Below are 20,338 nucleotides of genomic sequence, written 5' to 3' on the forward strand. Positions count from 1 at the left end.
AGGGAAAAATATCAGTGCAGCAAAGGGTGTTAAAAGTAGCCGGGTACGTGTACAATACTTCAATTATATCTCCTCCAGACAGAAAGAGAGTATTAAGAGCTACGATGAAATTACCCAAGTGATGTAAAAAGCTTGCAGCACCTGGTATTTCCAGGAGGTCTCCCATCTAAGTACTGACCAGGCCCTGCCCCGTTTAGCTTCCGAGATCTGACGAGATCGGGCGCATTCAGGACGGTGTGGCCACAAGCCGAGACGCCTGGCTGCATGATGTCTCTTAAAGGCTGGCGGGTATTGACGGAATTTCCAGAAAAAAAAAAAAATAGAAAAATGGAGGGAAAAATATCAGTGCAGGAAAGGGTGTTGAAAGTAGCCGGGTACGTGTACAATTCTTCAATTATATCTCCTCCAGACAGAAAGAGAGTATAAAGAGCTATGATGAAGTTACCCAAGTGACGAAAAAAGCTTGCAGCACCTGTTATTTCCAGGAGGTCACCCATCCAAGTACTGACCAGGCCCTGCCCCGTTCAGCTTCCGAGATCTGACGAGATCGGGCGCGTTCAAGACGGTGTGGCCGCAAGCCAAGAGGCCTGGCTGCATGAAGTCTCTTAAAGGCTGGAGGGTATTGACGGAACTTACAGCAAAAAATAAAAGAAAAAAGAAAAATGGAGGGAAATATATCAGTGCAGCAAAGGGTGTTGAAAGTAGCCGGGTACGTGTACAATTCTTCAATTATATCTCCTCCGGACTGTAAGAGAGTATTAAGAGCTACGATGAAGTTACACAGGATACGTAAAAAGCTTGCATCACCTGGTATTTCCAGGAGGTCACCCATCCAAGTACTAACCAGGCCCTGGCCCGTTTAGTTTCCAAGGTCTGACGAGATCGGGCACGTTCAGGACAGTGTGGCCGCAAGCCAAGAGGCCTGGCTCCATGATGTCTCTAAATGGCTGGAGGGTATTGACGGAACTTCCAGCAAAAAAAAATGAAAAAAGAAAAATGGAGGGAAAAATATCAGTGCAGCAAAGGGTGTTGAAAGTAGCCGGGTACGTTTACAATACTTCAATTATATCTCCTTCAGACAGAAAGAGAGTATTAAGAGCTACGATGAAGTTACCCAAGTGACGATAAAAGCTTGCAGCACCTGGTATTTCCAGGAGGTCACCCATCCAAGTACTGACCAGGACCCTGCCCCGTTCAGCTTCCGAGATCTGACGCGTTCAGGACGGTGTGGCCGCAAGCCAAGAGACCTGGCTGCATGATGTCTCTTAAAGGCTGGCAAGTATTGACGGAACTTCCAGCAAAAAAAAAAAAAAAAAAAATAGAAAAAGGGAGGGAAAAATATCAGTGCAGCAAAGGGTGTTGAAAGTAGCCGGGTACATGTACAATTCTTCAATTATATCTCCTCCAGACAGAGAGAGAGTATTAAGAGCTACGATAAACTTACCCAGCAGACGTAAAAAGCTTGCAGCACCTGGTATTTCCAGGAGGTCTTCCATCCAAGTACTGACCAGGCCCTGCCCCATTCAGTTTCCGAGATCTGACGAGATCGGGCGCGTTCAGGATGGTGTGGCCGCAAGCCGAGATCCTGGCTGCATGATGTCTCTTAAAGGCTGTCGGGTATTGACGGAACTGCCAGCAAAAAAAAAAAAGAGAAATGGAGGGAGAAATACCAGTGCAGCAAAGGGTGTTGAAAGTAGCCGGGTACGTGTACAATACTTCAATTATATCTCCTCCAGACAGAAAGAGAGTATTAAGAGCTACTATAAAGTTACCCAGGAGACGTAAAAGCTTGCAGCACCAGGTATTTCCAGGAGGTCTCACATTCAAGTACTGACCAGGTCCTGCCCCGTTTAGCTTCCGAGATCTGACGAGATCGGGCGCGTTCAGGATGGTGTGGCCGCAAGCCAAGACGCCTGGCTGCATGATGTCTCTTAAAGGCTGGCGGGTATTGACGGAACTGCCAGCAAATAAATAAAAGAAAAATAGAGGGAAAAATACCAGTGCAGCAAAGGCTGTTGAATGTAGCCGGGTACGTGTACAATTCCTCAATTATAACACCTCCAGACAGATAGAGAGTATTAAGAGCTACGATGAAGTTACCCAGGAGACGTAAAAAGCTTGCAGCACCAGGTATTTCCTGGAGGTCTCCCATCCAAGTACTGATCAGGCCCTGCCCCGTTTAGCTTCCGAGATCTGACGAGATCAGGCGCGTTCAGGACAATGTGGCCGCAAGCCAAGAGGCCTGGCTGCATGATGTCTCTTAAAGGCTGGCGGGTATTGATGGAACTTCCATCAAAAAAAAAAAAAAAAAAAAAAAGAAAAATGGAGGGAAAAATATCAGTGCAGCAAAGGCTGTTGAAAGTAGCCGGGTACGTGTACAATTCTTCAATTATATCTCCTCCAGACAGAAAGAGAGAATTAAGAGCTACGATGAAGATACCCAGGAGACGTTAAAAGTTTGCAGCACCTCGTATTTCCAGAAGGTCACCCATAAAAGTACTGACCAGGCCCTGCCCCGTTTAAATTCCGAGATCTGACGAGATCGGGCGCGTTCAGGACGGTGTGGCCGCAAGCCAAGAGGCCTTGCTGCATGATGTCTCTTAAAGGCTGGCGGATATTGACGGAACTTCCAGAAAAATTTATAAAGAAAAAGAAAAATGGAGGGAAAAATATCAGTGCAGCAATGGGTGTTGAAAGTAGCCGGGTACGTGTACAATACTTCAATTATATCTCCTCCAGACAGAAAGAGAGTATTAAGAGCTACGATAAACTTACCCAGCAGACGTAAAAAGCTTGCAGCACCTGGTATTTCCAGGAGGTCTCCCATCCAAGTACTGACCAGGCCCTGCCCCATTCAGTTTCCGAGATCTGACGAGATCGGGCGCGTTCAGGATGGTGTGGCCGCAAGCCGAGATGCCTGGCTGCATGATGTCTCTTAAAGGCTGGCGGGTATCGACGGAACTGCCAGCAAAAAAAAAAAAGAAAAATAGAGGGAAAAATACCAGTGCAGCAAAGGGTGTTGAAAGTAGCCGGGTACGTGTACAATTCTTCAATTATATCTCCTCCAGACAGAAAGAGAGTATTAAGAGCTACGATAAAGTTACCCAGGAGACGTAAAAGCTTGCAGCACTAGGTATTTCCAGGAGGTCTCACAATCAAGTACTGACCAGGTCCTGCCCCGTTTAGCTTCCGAGATCTGACGAGATCGGGCGCGTTCAGGATGGTGTGGCCGCAAGCCAAGATGCCTGGCTGCATGATGTCTCTTAAAGGCTGGCGGGTATCGACGGAACGGCCAGCAAAAAAAAAAAAGAAAAATAGAGGGAAAAATACCAGTGCAGCAAAGGGTGTAGAAAGTAGCTGGGTACGTGTACAATTCTTCAATTATATATTCTCCAGACAGAAAGAGAGTATTAAGAGCTACGATGAAGTTCCCCAGGAGACGTAAAAAGCTGGCAGCACCTGGTATTTCCAGAAGATCTCCCATCCAAGTACTGACCAGGTCCTGCCCCGTTTAGTTTCCGAGATCTTCCGAGATCGGGCGCGTTCAGGACTGTGTGCTCGCAAGCCAAGAGGCCTGGCTGCATGATGTCTCTTAATGGCTGGCGGGTATTGACGGAACTTCCAGCAAAAAAAAATAAAAAAATAAAATGAAAAAGAAAAATGGAGGGAAAAATATCAGTGCAGCAAAGGGTGTTGAAAGTAGACGGGTACGTGTACAATACTTCAATTATATCTCCTCCAGACAGATAGAGAGTATAAAGAGCAACGATAAAGTTACCCAGGAGACGTAAATGCTTGCAGCACTAGGTATTTCCAGGAGGTCTCACAATCAAGTACTGACCAGGTCCTGCCCCGTTTAGCTTCCGAGATCTGACGAGATCGGGCGCGTTCAGGATGGTGTGGCCGCAAGCCGAGATGCCTGGCTGCATGATGTCTCTTAAAGGCTGGCGGGTATTGACGGAACTGCCAGCAAAAAAAAAAAAGAAAAATAAAGGGAAAAATACCAGTGCAGCAAAGGGTGTTGTAAGTAGCCGGGTACGTGTACAATTCTTCAATTATATCTCCTGGAGACAGAAAGAGAGTATTAAGAGCTACGATGAAGTTCCCCAGGACACGTAAAAAGCTGGCAGCACCTGGTATTTCCAGACGATCTCCCATCCAAGTACTGACCAGGTCCTGTCCCGTTTAGTTTCCGAGATCTTCCGAGATCGGGCGCGTTCAGGACTGTGTGTCCGCAAGCCGAGAGGCCTGGTTGCATGATGTCTCTTAAAGGCTGGCGGATATTGACGGAACTTCCAGAAATAATAATAAAGAAAAAGAAAAATGGAGGGAAAAATATCAGTGCAGCAATGGGTGTTGAAAGTAACCGGGTATGTGTACAATACTTCAATTACATCTCCTCCAGACAGAAAGAGAGTATTAAGAGCTACGATAAACTTACCCAGCAGACGTAAAAAGCTTGCAGCACCTGGTATTTCCAGGAGGTCTCCCATGCAAGTACTGACCAGGCCCTGCCCCATTCAGTTTCCGAGATCTGACGAGATCGGGCGCGTTCAGGATGGTGTGGCCGCAAGCCGAGATCCTGGCTGCATGATGTCTCTTAAAGGCTGGCGGGTATTGACGGAACTGCCAGCAAAAAAAAAAAAGAGAAATGGAGGGAGAAATACCAGTGCAGCAAAGGGTGTTGAAAGTAGCCGGGTACGTGTACAATACTTCAATTATATCTCCTCCAGACAGAAAGAGAGTATTAAGAGCTACGATAAAGTTACCCAGGAGACGTAAAAGCTTGCAGCACCAGGTATTTCCAGGAGGTCTCACAGTCAAGTACTGACCAGGTCCTGCCCCGTTTAGCTTCCGAGATCTGACGAGATCGGGCGCGTTCAGGATTGTGTGGCCGCAAGCCAAGAGGCCTGGCTGCATGATGTCTCTTAAAGGCTGGCGGGTATTGATGGAACTTCCATCAAAAAAAAAAAAAAAAAAAAGAAAAATGGAGGGAAAAATATCAGTGCAGCAAAGGCTGTTGAAAGTAGCCGGGTACGTGTACAATTCTTCAATTATATCTCCTCCAGACAGAAAGAGAGAATTAAGAGCTACGATGAAGATACCCAGGAGACGTTAAAAGTTTGCAGCACCTCGTATTTCCAGAAGGTCACCCATAAAAGTACTGACCAGGCCCTGCCCCGTTTAAATTCCGAGATCTGACGAGATCGGGCGCGTTCAGGACGGTGTGGCCGCAAGCCAAGAGGCCTTGCTGCATGATGTCTCTTAAAGGCTGGCGGATATTGACGGAACTTCCAGAAAAATTAATAAAGAAAAAGAAAAATGGAGGGAAAAATATCAGTGCAGCAATGGGTGTTGAAAGTAGCCGGGTACGTGTACAATACTTCAATTATATCTCCTCCAGACAGAAAGAGAGTATTAAGAGCTACGATAAACTTACCCAGCAGACGTAAAAAGCTTGCAGCACCTGGTATTTCTAGGAGGTCTCCCATCCAAGTACTGACCAGGCCCTGCCCCGTTTAGCTTCCGAGATCTGACGAGATCGGGCGCATTCAGGACGGTGTGGCCACAAGCCGAGAGGCCTGGCTGCATGATGTCTCTTAAAGGTTGGCGGGTATTGACGGAACTTCCAGCAAAAAAAAAAAAAAAGAAAAATGGATGGAAAAATATCAGTGCAGCAAAGGGTGTTGACAGTAGCCGGGTACGTGTACAATTCTTCAATTATATCTCCTCCAGACAGATAGAGAGTACTAAGAGCTACGATGAAGTTACCCAGGAGACGTAAAAAGCTTGCAGCACCTGGCATTTCCAGGAGGTCACCCATCCAAGTACTGACCAGGCCCTGCCCCGTTTAAATTCCAAGATCTGATGAGATCGGGGGCGTTCAGGACGGTGTGGCTGCAAGCCAAGAGGCCGGGCTGCATGATGTCTCTTAATGGTTGGCGGGTTTTGACGGAACATCCAGCAAAAAAAAAAAGAGAAATGGAGGGAGAAATACCAGTGCAGCAAAGGGTGTTGAAAGTAGCCAGGTACGTGTACAATTCTTCAATTATATCTCTTGCAGACAGAAAGAGAGTATTAAGAGCTACGATGAAGTTACCCAGGAGACGTAAAAAGCTTGCAGCACCTGATATTTCTAGGAGGTCTCCCATCCAAGTACTGACCAGGCCCTGCCCCGTTTAGCTTCCGAGATCTTACGAGATCGGGCGCATTCAGGACGGTGTGGCCACAAGCCGAGAGGCCTGGCTGCATAATGTGTCTTAAAGGTTGGCGGGTATTGACGGAACTTCCAGCAAAAAAAAAAAAAAAAAAAAAGAAAAATGGAGGGAAAAATATCAGTGCAGCAAAGGCTGTTGAAAGTAGCCGGGTACGTGTACAATTCTTCAATAATATCTCCTCCAGACTGAAAGAGAGTATTAAGAGCTACGATGAAGTTACCCAGGAGACGTAAAAAGCTTGCAGCACCTGGTATTTCCAGGAGGTCACCCAACGAAGTACTGACCAGACCCTGCCCCGTTTAGCTTCCGAGATATGATGAGATCAGGCGCGTTCAGGACGGTGTGGCCGCAAGCCAAGAGACCTGGCTGCATGACGTCTCTTAAAGGCTGGCAAGTATTGACGGAATTTCCAGCAAAAAAAAAAAAAAAAAAGAAAAATGGAGGGAAAAATATCAGTGCAGCAAAGGGTGTTGAAAGTAGCCGGGTACGTGTACAATTCTTCAATTATATATTCTCCAGACAGAAAGAGAGTATTAAGAGCTACGATGAAGTTCCCCAGGAGACGTAAAAAGCTGGCAGCACCTGGTATTTCCAGAAGATCTCCCATCCAAGTACTGACCAGGTCCTGCCCCATTTAGTTTCCGAGATCTTCCGAGATCGGGCGCGTTCAGGACTGTGTGTCCGCAAACTGAGAGGCCTGGTTGCATGATGTCTCTTAAAGGCTGGCGGGTTTTGACGGAACTTCCAGCAAAAAAAAAAAAAAAAAAAAAAAAAAAAAGAAAAATGGATGGAAAAATATCAGTGCAGCAAAGGATGTTGACAGTAGCTGGGTACGTGTACAATACTTCAATTATATCTCCTCCAGACAGATAGAGAGTATTAAGAGCTACGATAAAGTTACCCAGGAGACGTAAAAGCTTGCAGCACCAGGTATTTCCAGGAGGTCTCACATTCATGTACTGACCAGGTCCTGCCCCGTTTAGCTTCCGAGATCTGACGAGATCGGGCGCGTTCAGGATGGTGTGGCCGCAAGCCGAGACGCCTGGCTGCATGATGTCTCTTAAAGGCTGGCGGGTATTGACGGAACTACCAGCAAAAAAAAAAAAGAAAAATAGAGGGAAATATACCAGTGCAGCAAAGGGTGTTGAAAGTAGCCTAGTACGTGTACAATTCTTCAATTATATCTCCTGGAGACAGAAAGAGGGTATTAAGAGCTACGATGAAGTTACCCAGGAGACGTAAAAAGCTTGCAGCACCTGGTATTTCTAGGAGGTCTCCCATCCAAGTACTGACCAGGCCCTGCCCCGTTTAGCTTCCGAGATCTGACGAGATCGGGCGCATTCAGGACGGTGTGGCCACAAGCCGAAAGGCCTGGCTGCATAATGTCTCTTAAAGGTTGGCGGGTATTGACGGAACTTCCAGCAAAAAAAAAAAAAAAAAAGAAAAATGGAGGGAAAAATATCAGTGCAGCAAAGGGTTTTGAAAGTAGCCGGGTACGTGTACAATTCTTCAATAATATCTCCTACAGACTGAAAGAGAGTATTAAGAGCTATGATGAAGTTACCCAGGAGACGTAAAAAGCTTGCAGCACCTGGTATTTCCAGGAGGTCACCCATCCAAGTACTGACCAGGCCCTGCCCCGTTAGCTTCCGAAATCTGATGAGATAGGGCGCGTTCAGGACGGTGAGGCCGCAAGACAAGAGGCCTGGCTGCATGATGTCTCTTAAAGGCTGGCGGGTATTGACGGAACTTCCAGCAAAAAAAAAAAAAAAAAAAATGGAAAATGGAGGGAAAAATATCAGTGCAGCAAAGGCTGTTGAAAGTAGCCGGGTACGTGTACAATACTTCAATTATATCTCCTGCAGACAGATAGAGAGTATTAAGAGCTACGATGAAGTTTCCCAGGAGACGTAAAAAGCTTGCAGCACCAGGTATTTCCAGGAGGTCTCCCATCCAAGTACTGACGAGGCCCTGCCCCGTTTAGCTTCCGAGATCTGACGAGATCGGGCGTCTTCAGGACGGTGTGGCCTCAAGCCAAGAGGCCTGGCTGCATGATGTCTCTTAAAGGCTGGAGGGTATTGATGGAACTTCCAGCAAGAAACAAAAGAAAAAAGAAAAATGGAGGGAAAAATATCAGTGCAGCAAAGCGTGTTGAAGGTAGCCGGGTACGTGTACAATTCTTCAATTATATCTCCTGGAGACATAAAGAGAGTATTAAGAGCTAAGATGAAGTTACCCAGGAGACGTAAAAAGCTTGCAGCACCTGGTATTTCTCGGAGGTCTCCCATCCAAGTACTGACCAGGCCCTGCCCCGTTTTGCTTCCGAGATCTGACGAGATCGGGCGCGTTCAGGACGGTGTGGCCTCAAGCCAAGAGGCCTGGCTGCATGATGTCTCTTAAAGGCTGGAGGGTATTGACGGAACTTCCAGCAAAATAAAAAAGAAAAAAGAAAAATGGAGGGAAAAATATCAGTGCAGCAAAGGGTGTTGAAAGTAGCCGGGTACGTGAGAATTCTTCAATAATATCTCCTCCAGACTGAAAGAGAGTATTTAGAGCTACGATAAAGTTACCCAGGAGACGAAATAACTTGCAGCACCTGATATCTCCAGGAGGTCACCCATCCAAGTACTGACGAGCCCTTGCCCCGTTTAGCTTCCGAGATCTGATGAGATTGGGCGCGTTCAGGACGGTGTGGCCGCAAGCCAAGAGGCCTGGCTGCATGATGTCTCTTAAAGGCTGACGGGTATTGACGGAACTTCCAGCAAAAAAAAAATGGATAAAGAAAAATGGAGGGAAAAATATCAGTGCAGCAATGGGTGTTGAAAGTAGCCGGGTACGTGTACAATACTTCAATTATATCTCCTCCAGACAGAAAGAGAGTATTAAGAGCTACGATGAACTCACCTAAAGGATTATTAGGAACACCATACTAATACTGTGTTTGACCCCCTTTTGCCTTCAGAACTGCTTTAATTCTACGTGGCATTGCTTCAACAAGGTGCTGAAAGCATTCTTTAGAAATGTTGGCCCATATTGATAGGATAGCATCTTGCAGTTGATGGAGATTTGTGGGATGCACATCCAGGGCACGAAGCTCCCGTTCCACCACATCCCAAAGATGCTCTATTGGGTTGAGATCTGGTGACTGTGGGGGCCAGTTTAGTACAGTGAACTCATTGTCATGTTCATGAAACCAATTTGAAATGATTCGACCTTTGTGACATGGTGCATTATCCTGCTGGAAGTAGCCATCAGAGGATGGGTACATGGTGGTCAAAAAGGGATGGACATGGTCAGAAACAATGCTCAGGTAGGCCGTAGCATTTAAACGATGCCCAATTGGTACTAAGGGGCCTAAAGTGTGCCAAGAAGACATCCCCCACACCATTACACCACCACCACCAGCCTGCACAGTGGTAACAAGACATGATGGATCCATGTTCTCATTCTGTTTACGCCAAATTCTGACTCTACCATCTGAATGTCTCACCTCTTTTTCCTATTTGTAGTGGAGATGAGTGGTACCCGGTGGGGTCTTCTGCTGTTGTAGCCCATCCGCCTCAAGGTTGTACGTGTTGTGGCTTCACAAATGCTTTGCTGCATACCTCGTTTGTAACGAGTGGTTATTTCAGTCAAAGTTGCTCTTCTATCAGCTTGAATCAGTCGGCCCATTCTCCTCTGACCTCTAGCATCAACAAGGCATTTTCGCCCACAGGACTGCCGCATACTGGATGTTTTTCCCTTTTCACACCATTCTTTGTAAACCCTAGAAATGGTTGTGCGTGAAAATCCCAGTAACTGAGCAGATTGTGAAATACTCAGACCGGCCCGTCTGGCACCAACAACCATGCCACGCTCAAAATTGCTTAAATCACCTTTCATTCCCATTCAGACATTCAGTTTGGAGTTCAGGAGATTGTCTTGACCAGGACCACACCCCTAAATGCATTGAAGCAACTGCCATGTGATTGGTTGATTAGATAATTGCATTAATGAGAAATTGAACAGGTGTTCCTAATAATCCTTTAGGTGAGTGTATATGTATGTATGTGTATGTATGTCCAATTGCTTTGACAATACAAATGAAATGAATTGAGAGAGAGAGAGAGAGAGAGAGAGAGAGAGAGAGAGAGAGAGAGAGAGAGGAATATGAGCTCCTAAAAAACATTTGTTTTTATACATAAGCGGATTTAATTTGTGATTTACAAATGAATATATAGCACTATAAACATACACAGAAGACATGGAATAGAAATTCAGAAGAAAAAGTATTCAAAAAATAATAATTTTAAGAGAAACACAAAAAGAAGAAAGCAGAGAGACAGTTCAGGAAGAAAAGTCAGAAAAGAAAAGCTGAAGACAAGAATTGGAGGTAAGAGACAAATAATTAAACAAAAAAATATGTATTAATAAAATAAATAAGCATTCTCAGTAGTTGACTCAGCCAATGAAAATGCAGAGCTCCGATTTGAATAGAGTGACAGTAGGAGAGAGCCCAACTGCCACTGAGACTGATAGAAATCTATCGAACAGCAGTCTGACTGCAGAGCTGCCTTTTGAAATCCGATACCCTGAAGACATTCGCTCTGCACAGGCTAAGAAGGACTACAAACAAGCTGTGATGAGAGCATCTCCTGAGACCCTCATCCTAGACTACACCGGTAAAGGAGAAAACAGGGTCAAGAACAATCTACTGTTCTACACCGCCTTTCACAAAACCCTGTGCCAGACATACCCCAATAACAACAAGAGGGGCATTAGCAGAGGCAGGCAGATCTCAGTGCTGGTAGAGAAAGACACAGACAGTGTGATGCTCACTTTTAATGTATACCACAACGGGACCATCATGGTGCAGGGCAGCGAGAGCAGCCTGGACCAATTAGCTCTCGGCTTCCACACCTCAAAGCAGCAGACTGAGGTAGAGAAACAAGAGCCAGAGCCGGCCACCCTGCAGTCTGCCCCCAGCCACACGGAGCCAGACAGTGCCCCATCTCCCACAGACTGCCCCCCTGTCTCCCCAAAACTCTCCAGCAACATTAAAACACTAAAGGAATGCCTATCAGTGCTGGAGCTGGAGTTTGCGGAGTTCAGGGAGCAGACCTTGAGCACCCTGGCCCAGACCTCCTTGTGTGATCAGCTCCGGGATGAGATGCACAGACTAAAGATGCAGCACAAGGCTGAGATCCATGAGCTGAGAGCAGCAGTGAGAGACCTGGAGGAGCAGAGCCAAACCCTGAGGACGGAGCTGCGCAGAGCGAGGGAGGAGCTGACCTGGACACCCCAGCACAGCTAGCTGAGGAGCCTGCAGAGCCAGCTGGAGGAGCTAAGAGAGGAGCTACACATCACTGGAGCACAGAGACTGCACTGCACTGACCCCACAACACCTCCAACCCCTGACGCACCCACTGATCCACCCACACTCCCCACCACTCCTGACACACCCACTATCACCAGACCTGCCACTAATACACAACCCCCTGAAACGCCACTCCCCCAAAACACACCCGCTGCCCCCACCACTCCCGACGCAAACCCGGAGTGGCAGGTCAACGCAGAGGTGGTCATTCTGAGCGAATCCAATGGGAAGATCCTGGTTGAGAGGCGCCTCTTCCCTGGGCGAAAAGTGAAAAAGCTTTGGTGCTCCACAGCACAGAGAGCCCTGGAGCTGCTCTCCAAGAGGAGGCTTTGCCAAGTCAAACACATCCTCATCCACACCGGCACTAACGACCTGAGTGCCCGCAGGGGCGATGTGGCCTCAGCCCTGAGACAGGTAGCAACGAAAGCCACAGAGGAATTCCCAACTGCCAAAATTTCCATCTCCACACTGCTGCCCCGCACAGACGTGCCCCTGCACATCATCCAGGCCATCAACGCAGAAGTGTCCCGAAGATGTGCCCTCCTCCCCAACGTCCACCTGGCACACCACTGAGACATCCAGCCACATCACCTGTATGACCACGTCCACCTCAACAAGACGGGTGTGAGGATCATCTCAAAGGTCCTCAAGGACACAACCCTGGGCCGAAACCCCACACACCCCCACCTCGAGACCAGGAGCAAACCCCCCAGCCCCCGGCCACATCCCCAGCCACCGGCTCCACCCCAGCCCCAGCCCCTGAGACCCCGCGGCTCCATTCCCCACCCCCCCATCCCCAGAGGGCCCGTCCAGCACAGCAGAGCGGACAGCCGGGGACCAGCACAGCCACACAGCCACACAGCAGCGGCTTCCAGAGCCTGGAGGCCCGATGCTGCCCAGCTGGCCCAGATAAGGCAACTCCTCAGTGTCATCTGTTCCACACTGCTGAGTTAACTGAGCCTCAACACACATATATATGGTTGTGGAGATGGAGAGTAAGAAAAAATGTGATTTAATTATTCTGATATTTTGATGCAAAGATAAAATCTTTGAGTGATTATTATGTATATCCATATATAATTATTAATAGTAATATAATATCAGTTGTAGACCACAAATTAAACTTTCTTATGTAGAAGAGACAAGTATAATAAAATATATTAACATGTCCTTTAAAATAAGCAGTTGGAATATGCAGGGTTTACGCTCCTCAACTTTTGGAATGAAGAGCACAGGCCCTGAACTGATCAACACTGTAAATAGTTCAGATGTTTTCATTCTTGTAGAGACTTGGTGCTGTGCAGATATGTCTATACACTGGATGGATACAATGGATACAGGGAGCTGATTGTGCCCTCCTATAAAAAACCCAAAGTCAGGTGTGGCAGGGCCTCGTGGGGGATTATCGTGTGGTACAGGGAGGAGCTCCGAGCAGCCCTATGCCCAGTACAGAGAGGAGACACACACCTGTGGATGAAAATCAGAAAAGACACCCTACAAAATAACACAGATATATACCTATGTGCAATTTATATGCCACCCGCAGACTCCCCCTACTATAATGAGGAAGGCTTTCATGAGCTTCAAAACGAAATCTGCCACTTCCAGACCCTGGGCTCTGTACTGCTGTGTGGCGATCTCAATGCCAGGACTGGCAGAGAGATGGACTACATCAATACAGAGGGGAACACACACCTGTTCGGAGACTCCCCGCTGTGCCACACACACACCTCCACACTGACACAGCCACGACAGCGTGGTAAACAAGAGCAGGAAGCAGGTAGTGCGCCTATGTAAAAGCCTGGGTCTATATATCATCAATGGCAGGACCAGGGGGTACTCTCTGGGGAGATTCACATACTGCTCGGCTCTGGGCAGCAGTGTGGTGGACTACGCCATAACTGACCTGGACCCACAAGCCAACAATGCGTTTATAGTCAGACAACAATCTCCACTATCAGACCACAGCCAAATAACACTTTACCTAAAAAGATCAGCGCAGCCACAAGTCAGAGCCAAACTTCCCACAAAACTGGTCTCCCTGCCACCCAGTTAGAGATGGTCAGAGCCCAGCACAGAGAACTACACAAGAGCCCTGAATAGTGATGAGATTGAAAACATGTTAGACAGATATCAATCCTCACACTATCAAATAAACCAAAACGGAATAAACTCAGCCACCAAAACACTGAATGAAATATTTGAGAGACTGGCTTTAAAATCAAACATTAAAACAATTAAAAACCAAAATATGAAATCGTCTAAAAGAAAAAAAGAACAGTGGTGTGACCAGGAGTGTGAAACTTCTAGGAAACACCTGAGACATCTCTCCAACACTAAACACAGAGAGCCCGACAACCAGGAGGCTCGCCTCAGCTACTGCCAGGCCCTGCGGCACTACAAGCAACTCCTCAGTAAGAAAAAAGACCACTATATGGGCAGAATAAATACCCCAAAAACAAAAAATGAAATACCAATTCAAAATGGAGAAATCTGGAAAACACACTTTGAAAAACTTTACCAAAATGTTGAAAACAATCCAGAACAGGTTAAAATATTAAAAAACCTAAATAAATTGGAAGAAATCATTAAGAATAACCAAAATCCCTTAGATAACCCATTTACAATACAGGAACTAAAACATCAACTCAAAATCCTCAAACCCAGGAAAGCCAGCGGCCCCGACAGCATCAGCCCTGAGATGCTGAAGCACAGCAGCCCGCAGCTGCAGGAGGCTCTGCTCAAACTCTTTAACCTGGTGCTGAGAGCCGGGTGTTTCCCTGAGGTCGGGAATCAAGGATTGATCACCCCGATTTTTAAAAGTGGAGACAAATTAGACCCCAATAACTACTGGGGCAGCTGTGTGAGCAGTAACCTGGGGAAGGTGTTCTGCAGTATCATCAACGCCCAGATACTGGCCTTCCTTACCAAGCACAGTGTCCTGAATAAGAGTCAGATTGGCTTCCTACCAAAACACCGCACAACCGATCATATTTACACTCTACACACCCTCATAAATAAATATACCCAAAACAATAAAGGAAAAATATTTGCCTGTTTTGTAGACTTTAGAAAGGCATTTGACTCAATCTGGCACAAGGGATTATTTTATAAACTTCTACAGAGTGGTGTAGGGGGTAAAGTTTATGACATCATTAAATCAATGTATTCTGAAAACAAATGCGGAGTTCAAATTGGCAACTCAAGAACAGAGTTCTTCACTCAGGGGCGGGGAGTGAGACAGGGCTGCAGTCTGAGTCCAACACTGTTCAACATCTACATCATCGAGTTGGCCACAGTGTTGGAGCAGTCTGACGCCCGCAGCCTAACTCTCCATGACACAGAGATCAAGTTCCTGCTCGACGCAGACGACCTGGTGCTGCTGTCGCCCACAGAGCAGGGGCTTCAGCAGAACCTGGCGCTGCTAGAGCAGTACTGTCAGAAATGGGCCCTGGCAGTCAATCTGGACAAGACCAGAGTTATGGTTTTCCAGAAAAAAGCCCCATCTCAGGGAAACAGGTACCGCTTCACTCTGGGCAGCACTGGATTAGAGCACTGCACCAGATACAACTACCTTGGCCTGACCATCAGTGCGTCAGGGAGCTTCAGCCTGGCTATAAACGCATTAAAAGACAAGGCACGCCGGGCATTTTATGCCATAAAGACACAATTTGGGAAAACAACAATACCAATAACTATTTGGATTAAAATATTAAACTCCATCATCCAACCAATCCTGCTATATGGGAGCGAAGTGTGGGGTCCCCTCATGAACCTCAATAACAACAATTGGGACAAAAGCCCCATGGAAATATTCCACCTAGAATTTAATAAAAACATCTTACACGTACACAGAAACGCCCCCACGGCTCTGAGGCTCACAGAGCCCGAACACACAATGACCAAAACAACAACAATTGGGAAAATTGACATGTACCTGAAAAGCAAATACACAAAAGATTAGAGACACGAATTAGAATTACAAAACAAATTGGAATGCTACCGGGCCCTGAATAGAAACATTACATTGGCTGAATACTTAAAAATCCAAAATATAAAAGAGAGACAAAATCTAACTAAATACAGGCTCAGTGACCACAGCCTCGCCATTGAAAAAGGCCGCTACAGAAAATTCTGGGTTGCCAGAGAAGAGCGGCTGTGCAGCCAGTGTGACCTAGGGGAGGTCGAAACACAGGCGCATTTCCTGCTGTCCTGCCCTAAATACACAAAAATCAGGGAGACATACTTTAAAATATTAAAAATGCATATCCCTGAGTTCAGCATGATCCCCGATTGCTGCAAACTCCCCGTCCTGCTGGGAGAGGAGGAGCGCACTGCCTTCTTAGCAGCGCAATATGTATCCACCTGCCACAGCCTGCGAGACAGTGTGTAGACACCAGCCTGTGGCACTCCATTTGCAAAACAAAATAAAAACAGTGATTTTTCTGATGTCATGACACAAATTTTGATACAAACAACAAATATGGTTTATATCCTACTTAATTTTATTTCAATGTGTACTATATTTGTTCCACTGAATCTTGTATTGCAATGTTTTGTCTTGATTGATAGAACATTTGTATCTGCTTTGGCAATATTGTGATAGATCATGCCAATAAAGCACCTTTGAATTGAATTGAAATGAATTGACAGACAGACAGACACACGCACACACACACACACACACACACACACACACACACACAGAGCCAGCCAGCCAGACAGCCAGCCAGCTCAGCCATGACATCACGAGCCTCTCTCAGCTGACTGCTATGACATCACAGAGCACGTACATTCCGTTGCTTGCCGTCTGTCAACCACTCAGTCACTGCCAGCCAGACTGGCTGGCTGGCTGGATGGGGGGGCTGCTTGCTGCTGCTGCGTATCTTAGCAAGCTAATTTGCCTGACCGGCCTTCCTACTCCTATGCCCAAATGCCCACCTAAGCCCGATCTGCTGTGCACCTGGATCACAGCTCCGCCCCAACAAGGCAGATCCTCCCAAAAATGGTACAAACTGATCCACGTTCCCCTCCACGGAAAGCTTTAGCCCAAAATAAGGGACACATTCTGTAACAACATAACGAATGCCCACCCAACCTGTGACAAAACTGAGAAAAAAGAAAAACGCTCAGTCCTCCTGGGGGAGGGACACACAGCCACCCTGGCTGCCCAATATGTCAGCGCCTACAACAGCCTGAGGGACACAGTGACACACGAGCACCGGCTGTAAATATAATGTAAATACTCGTTTGTAATGCATGTCATTGTATTTCAAAAAGGAATCTGGAAATAGTAAACCTATTTTCTTTATTTGAATGTATTAAAGATCACATTTTATTACATTTTCTTTTTCTGTACTTCATTACATTATATTGAGATTCATAATTCTATTATTTATTTTCCGTATGTATGTATGTATGTATTATTGTATGGAAGGAAAGTTAGAAATTATTTTCTCAAACCTGTTTTTCTCTCTTGTATACTTAAGAAAGATAAGGTCAAGCTAGAAGGTCAGGAGGCCATAAGGTAGTTTGATTTCTGTTTGTTATTTACGATGAGAACCTTGGAGACAATGTCAAACGGTATGACCTACGTGCCTGTTCCTTAAAACCATGTGTAGATCTATGAACTCTGTTCTATAATGAAATATGTTCTGCTTAGCTAGCCTTTAAGATAACATAGTAATGATTTTCTAGCATGTATGTATGTATGTATGTATGTCCAATTGCTTTGACAATACAAATGAATTGAATTGAGAGGGAGAGAGAGAGAGAGAGAGAGAGAGAGAGAGAGAGAGAGACAGACAGACAGACAGACTGACAAACACAAACAGACACACACACACAGACACACACACAGCCAGCCAGCCAGCCAGCCAGCCAGCTCAGCGATTACATCACAAGCCTCTCTCAGCTGACTGCTATGACATCACAGAGCATGAACATTCCGTTGCTTGCCGTCTGTCAACCACTCAGTCACTGCCAGCCAGACTGGCTGGCTGGCTGGATGGGGGGGCTGCTTGCTGCTGCTGTGTACCTTAGCAAGCTTATTTGCTTGACCGGCCTTCCTACTCCTCTGCCCACATGCCCACCTATGCCCGATCTGCTGTTCACCTGGATCACAGCTCCGCCCCAACAAGGCAGATCCTCCCAAGAATGGTACAAACTGATCCACGTTCCCCTCCACAGAAAGCTTTAGCCCAAAATAAGGGACACATTCTGCCCAATATGTCAGCGCCAACCACAGCCTGAGGGACACAGTGACACACGAGCACCGGCTGTAAATATAATGTAAATACTCGTTTGTAATGCATGTCATTGTATTTCAAAAAAGGAATCTGGAAATGGTATACCTATTTTCTTTATTTGTATGTATTAAAGATCACATTTTATTACATTTTCTTTTTCTGTACTTCATTACATCTTATTGTGATTCATAATTCTATTATTTATTTTCCGTGTATATGTATGTATGTATGTATTGTGACAAACCAAGGGGCAGGGTCATACATGGCAGATATGTCAGGCCAGGTCTGCTGCAAGGTGTGTACTCTAGGGTAGAATACCGACCCTAGGCAACTACACTCCCCAGAAACCCTCAGGCAGCCATTCTAGCACCTAATGTGGTCACTTGGTGTTACTTCCTCAATTATTCACCAGGTATATAAGGCGGGCCTGAGAGAGAGAGAAGTGAGAGACAATAGGGTGAGTTATCTGGAAAACAGAGGTAGCTCATAAGGAGAAAGCCAAGACTTATTTATTCCAGACTTTGTTTAAAATAGAATGATTATGTAAGATTAGTTACAACTCCAGTGTGAGTTAGGTTTTGTTTTCAGATTTGTTTTGTTTGAAGTAAACATACAGGCACAGCCCTGTATTTGCAACCTCCTCCCTGGGTCATGACTGGTTTTTACTCCTAAGAAGATCACAGAGAAGACCCGCACATGTGTACAGCCAAGGCGTTTTGTCACATTTGGTGTAGAATGCGGGCAGCACCTCATGAAACCCAGACTGGCTGAGTGAATTTTTTTATCCAAAAAAAAAAAAACTACAGGCTGTAATAGCCCAACAGGAAGCGACCAGGGTGCAGCAGGTGGCTCACCAGGATGCTATGCGGATGCATCAGGAAGCACTGCAGGTCCAGCATGATACAAATAAAATGTTTAGAGAAGAGCAGGAAAAGGTGACTAAAGAGCTGAAAGAGAGTGTTGAAGCACTTGCAACCAGGATTGGGCCACAGGGGGCTGCAACCCATTCCACTCCCCGCACCAATCACTTTCTGCAGAAAATGACAAAACAGGACGATGTTGAGGCCTTCCTTATGACCTTTGAGAGGACAGCGGAGAGAGGGATGGCCAAAAGATTCCTGGGCAGGGCTTGTGGCACCTTATCTGGCAGGGGATGCACAGAAAGCGTACTTTGATCTGGAGCTGAAGGACGCCCAGGACTATGATAAATTGAAAGCGGAGATAATGACCCGATTGGGCGTGACCACCGCAGTGAGGGCACATCGGTTTCAGCAGTGGGCCTACCAACCAGGACAACCAATCCGAACGCAGATGTTTGATCTGATCCATCTGGCCAGGAAATGGCTACAGCCAGAGGTCCATTCATCAGCCGAGGTGGTGGAGGCCATAGTCCTTGACAACTACCAACGCTGTTTGCCCAAGGACGTTCGACGCTGGGTTGGCCAGAATGAGGTGCTGTCCGCTGACACCTTGGTGGCCATTGTAGAGCGGTTCTATACAGCCGGAGCAGCAGAGCACGTACCGGAGGTTAAAAACTCGTTCCCCAGGCCATGACGAACCAGCGGACCGGGTAAGATGGTTCCAAAGTACTCTGGGAAACATGACGCGCTGGGTTGGAAGAAAAGAGCAAGACTGGGGGGGGCAAAGGTGGGGCCTAAAGCCGAGACTAAGGGTTATAGGGGGTCACCATCACAACCAATTGTCTGCTACAATTGTGACAAAGTAGGACATATTGCGGCCCACTGCCCAGGTAGAGAGGAACCAATGCAATGTAATGTGTGTGATATGGGGAAAGAGAAACCGGTATTTTATGCCTGCCCTGTTGGGACGGATGTTTTCATAGGCGGAGTACCTAATCCAAAACACATGTGTACAGTGATAGTCGATGAGAAAGAAGTGGCTGCTCTACTCGACTCTGGCAGTATGGTTACACTGGTCACAGAAAAATTAGTAGCGACCAACAAGCTGGATAGACATCAGGAGCTCAGTATCACATGCACACATGGTGACACACGCCCCTATCCCACAGCCCTTGTAAACATACAGACAGAGGCCGGGAAACTAGATTACGAAGTCGGTGTGGTACCCAACATGCCATATGATGTGATACTGGGACGATATTTTCCTAATTTTGGAAAACTAGATAGAAAACATAGTAAATTGGAAATGCACACTGAAAACTGTAAGCCAGAAGTTGCCTCGATCCCACAACTAGAGCTAAAAGTAGACCTGGTTCCAGTTGAGTCGACAGTGAAGGTTTTGGTTGGGGAAAATTAAACTGAAAACATAGGGGTGGAATGTAGTGACGTAGATGACCCTATGGAGGGTGAGGAACCCAGCACTAGCAGGGTGGGTGAGAATCCATTCATAGAGACCCCTGAAGCTGACAATGTAGAAGTGTCAGTGTTAGAGGGACTCCCCACTGATTTTGGCAGCGCACAGGTGCGAGATCTCACTCTACACTATGCTAAAGAAAATGTGAAGGTAGTAAATGGGACCCCTATGACTACTGCAGA

The 20,338-nt window shown here is 46.5% G+C and overlaps 5 non-coding genes and 19 pseudogenes across 5 annotated transcripts; all 24 read right to left on the reverse strand.

Annotated features, from left to right (window-relative positions):
• Positions 1-129: 129 nt before the first annotated feature.
• Positions 130-248, reverse strand: LOC136729689 (5S ribosomal RNA). The gene has a single exon (XR_010809051.1). It is a non-coding gene; the product is annotated as a 5S ribosomal RNA (ribosomal RNA).
• A 212-nt stretch (positions 249-460) lies between these two features.
• LOC136729425 (5S ribosomal RNA) lies at positions 461-579 on the reverse strand. Its single transcript, XR_010809023.1, has one exon. It is a non-coding gene; the product is annotated as a 5S ribosomal RNA (ribosomal RNA).
• Positions 580-795: 216 nt separating this feature from the next.
• LOC136729615 (uncharacterized) lies at positions 796-914 on the reverse strand (annotated as a pseudogene).
• A 545-nt stretch (positions 915-1,459) lies between these two features.
• LOC136729717 (uncharacterized) lies at positions 1,460-1,578 on the reverse strand (annotated as a pseudogene).
• A 208-nt stretch (positions 1,579-1,786) lies between these two features.
• Positions 1,787-1,905, reverse strand: LOC136729485 (uncharacterized; annotated as a pseudogene).
• Positions 1,906-2,115: 210 nt separating this feature from the next.
• On the reverse strand, positions 2,116-2,234 carry LOC136729541 (uncharacterized; annotated as a pseudogene).
• A 221-nt stretch (positions 2,235-2,455) lies between these two features.
• Positions 2,456-2,574, reverse strand: LOC136728805 (uncharacterized; annotated as a pseudogene).
• Positions 2,575-2,790: 216 nt separating this feature from the next.
• On the reverse strand, positions 2,791-2,909 carry LOC136729562 (uncharacterized; annotated as a pseudogene).
• A 209-nt stretch (positions 2,910-3,118) lies between these two features.
• On the reverse strand, positions 3,119-3,237 carry LOC136729761 (uncharacterized; annotated as a pseudogene).
• A 555-nt stretch (positions 3,238-3,792) lies between these two features.
• Positions 3,793-3,911, reverse strand: LOC136728826 (uncharacterized; annotated as a pseudogene).
• A 210-nt stretch (positions 3,912-4,121) lies between these two features.
• LOC136729221 (uncharacterized) lies at positions 4,122-4,240 on the reverse strand (annotated as a pseudogene).
• Positions 4,241-4,456: 216 nt separating this feature from the next.
• LOC136729699 (uncharacterized) lies at positions 4,457-4,575 on the reverse strand (annotated as a pseudogene).
• A 208-nt stretch (positions 4,576-4,783) lies between these two features.
• LOC136728857 (uncharacterized) lies at positions 4,784-4,902 on the reverse strand (annotated as a pseudogene).
• A 218-nt stretch (positions 4,903-5,120) lies between these two features.
• LOC136728808 (uncharacterized) lies at positions 5,121-5,239 on the reverse strand (annotated as a pseudogene).
• A 216-nt stretch (positions 5,240-5,455) lies between these two features.
• LOC136729126 (5S ribosomal RNA) lies at positions 5,456-5,574 on the reverse strand. The gene has a single exon (XR_010808847.1). It is a non-coding gene; the product is annotated as a 5S ribosomal RNA (ribosomal RNA).
• Positions 5,575-5,787: 213 nt separating this feature from the next.
• Positions 5,788-5,906, reverse strand: LOC136729450 (uncharacterized; annotated as a pseudogene).
• Positions 5,907-6,115: 209 nt separating this feature from the next.
• Positions 6,116-6,234, reverse strand: LOC136729390 (5S ribosomal RNA). Its single transcript, XR_010808991.1, has one exon. It is a non-coding gene; the product is annotated as a 5S ribosomal RNA (ribosomal RNA).
• Positions 6,235-6,453: 219 nt separating this feature from the next.
• On the reverse strand, positions 6,454-6,572 carry LOC136729677 (uncharacterized; annotated as a pseudogene).
• Positions 6,573-7,133: 561 nt separating this feature from the next.
• LOC136729671 (uncharacterized) lies at positions 7,134-7,252 on the reverse strand (annotated as a pseudogene).
• Positions 7,253-7,462: 210 nt separating this feature from the next.
• LOC136729138 (5S ribosomal RNA) lies at positions 7,463-7,581 on the reverse strand. Its single transcript, XR_010808848.1, has one exon. It is a non-coding gene; the product is annotated as a 5S ribosomal RNA (ribosomal RNA).
• A 216-nt stretch (positions 7,582-7,797) lies between these two features.
• Positions 7,798-7,915, reverse strand: LOC136728975 (uncharacterized; annotated as a pseudogene).
• Positions 7,916-8,134: 219 nt separating this feature from the next.
• Positions 8,135-8,253, reverse strand: LOC136729685 (uncharacterized; annotated as a pseudogene).
• Positions 8,254-8,469: 216 nt separating this feature from the next.
• Positions 8,470-8,588, reverse strand: LOC136729635 (uncharacterized; annotated as a pseudogene).
• Positions 8,589-8,802: 214 nt separating this feature from the next.
• LOC136729125 (uncharacterized) lies at positions 8,803-8,921 on the reverse strand (annotated as a pseudogene).
• Between the last annotated feature and the right edge of the window lie 11,417 nt (positions 8,922-20,338).

The sequence above is a fragment of the Amia ocellicauda genome, unplaced genomic scaffold, assembly GCF_036373705.1.
Source record: "Amia ocellicauda isolate fAmiCal2 unplaced genomic scaffold, fAmiCal2.hap1 HAP1_SCAFFOLD_30, whole genome shotgun sequence".
Classification (NCBI taxonomy): Eukaryota; Metazoa; Chordata; class Actinopteri; order Amiiformes; family Amiidae; genus Amia; species Amia ocellicauda.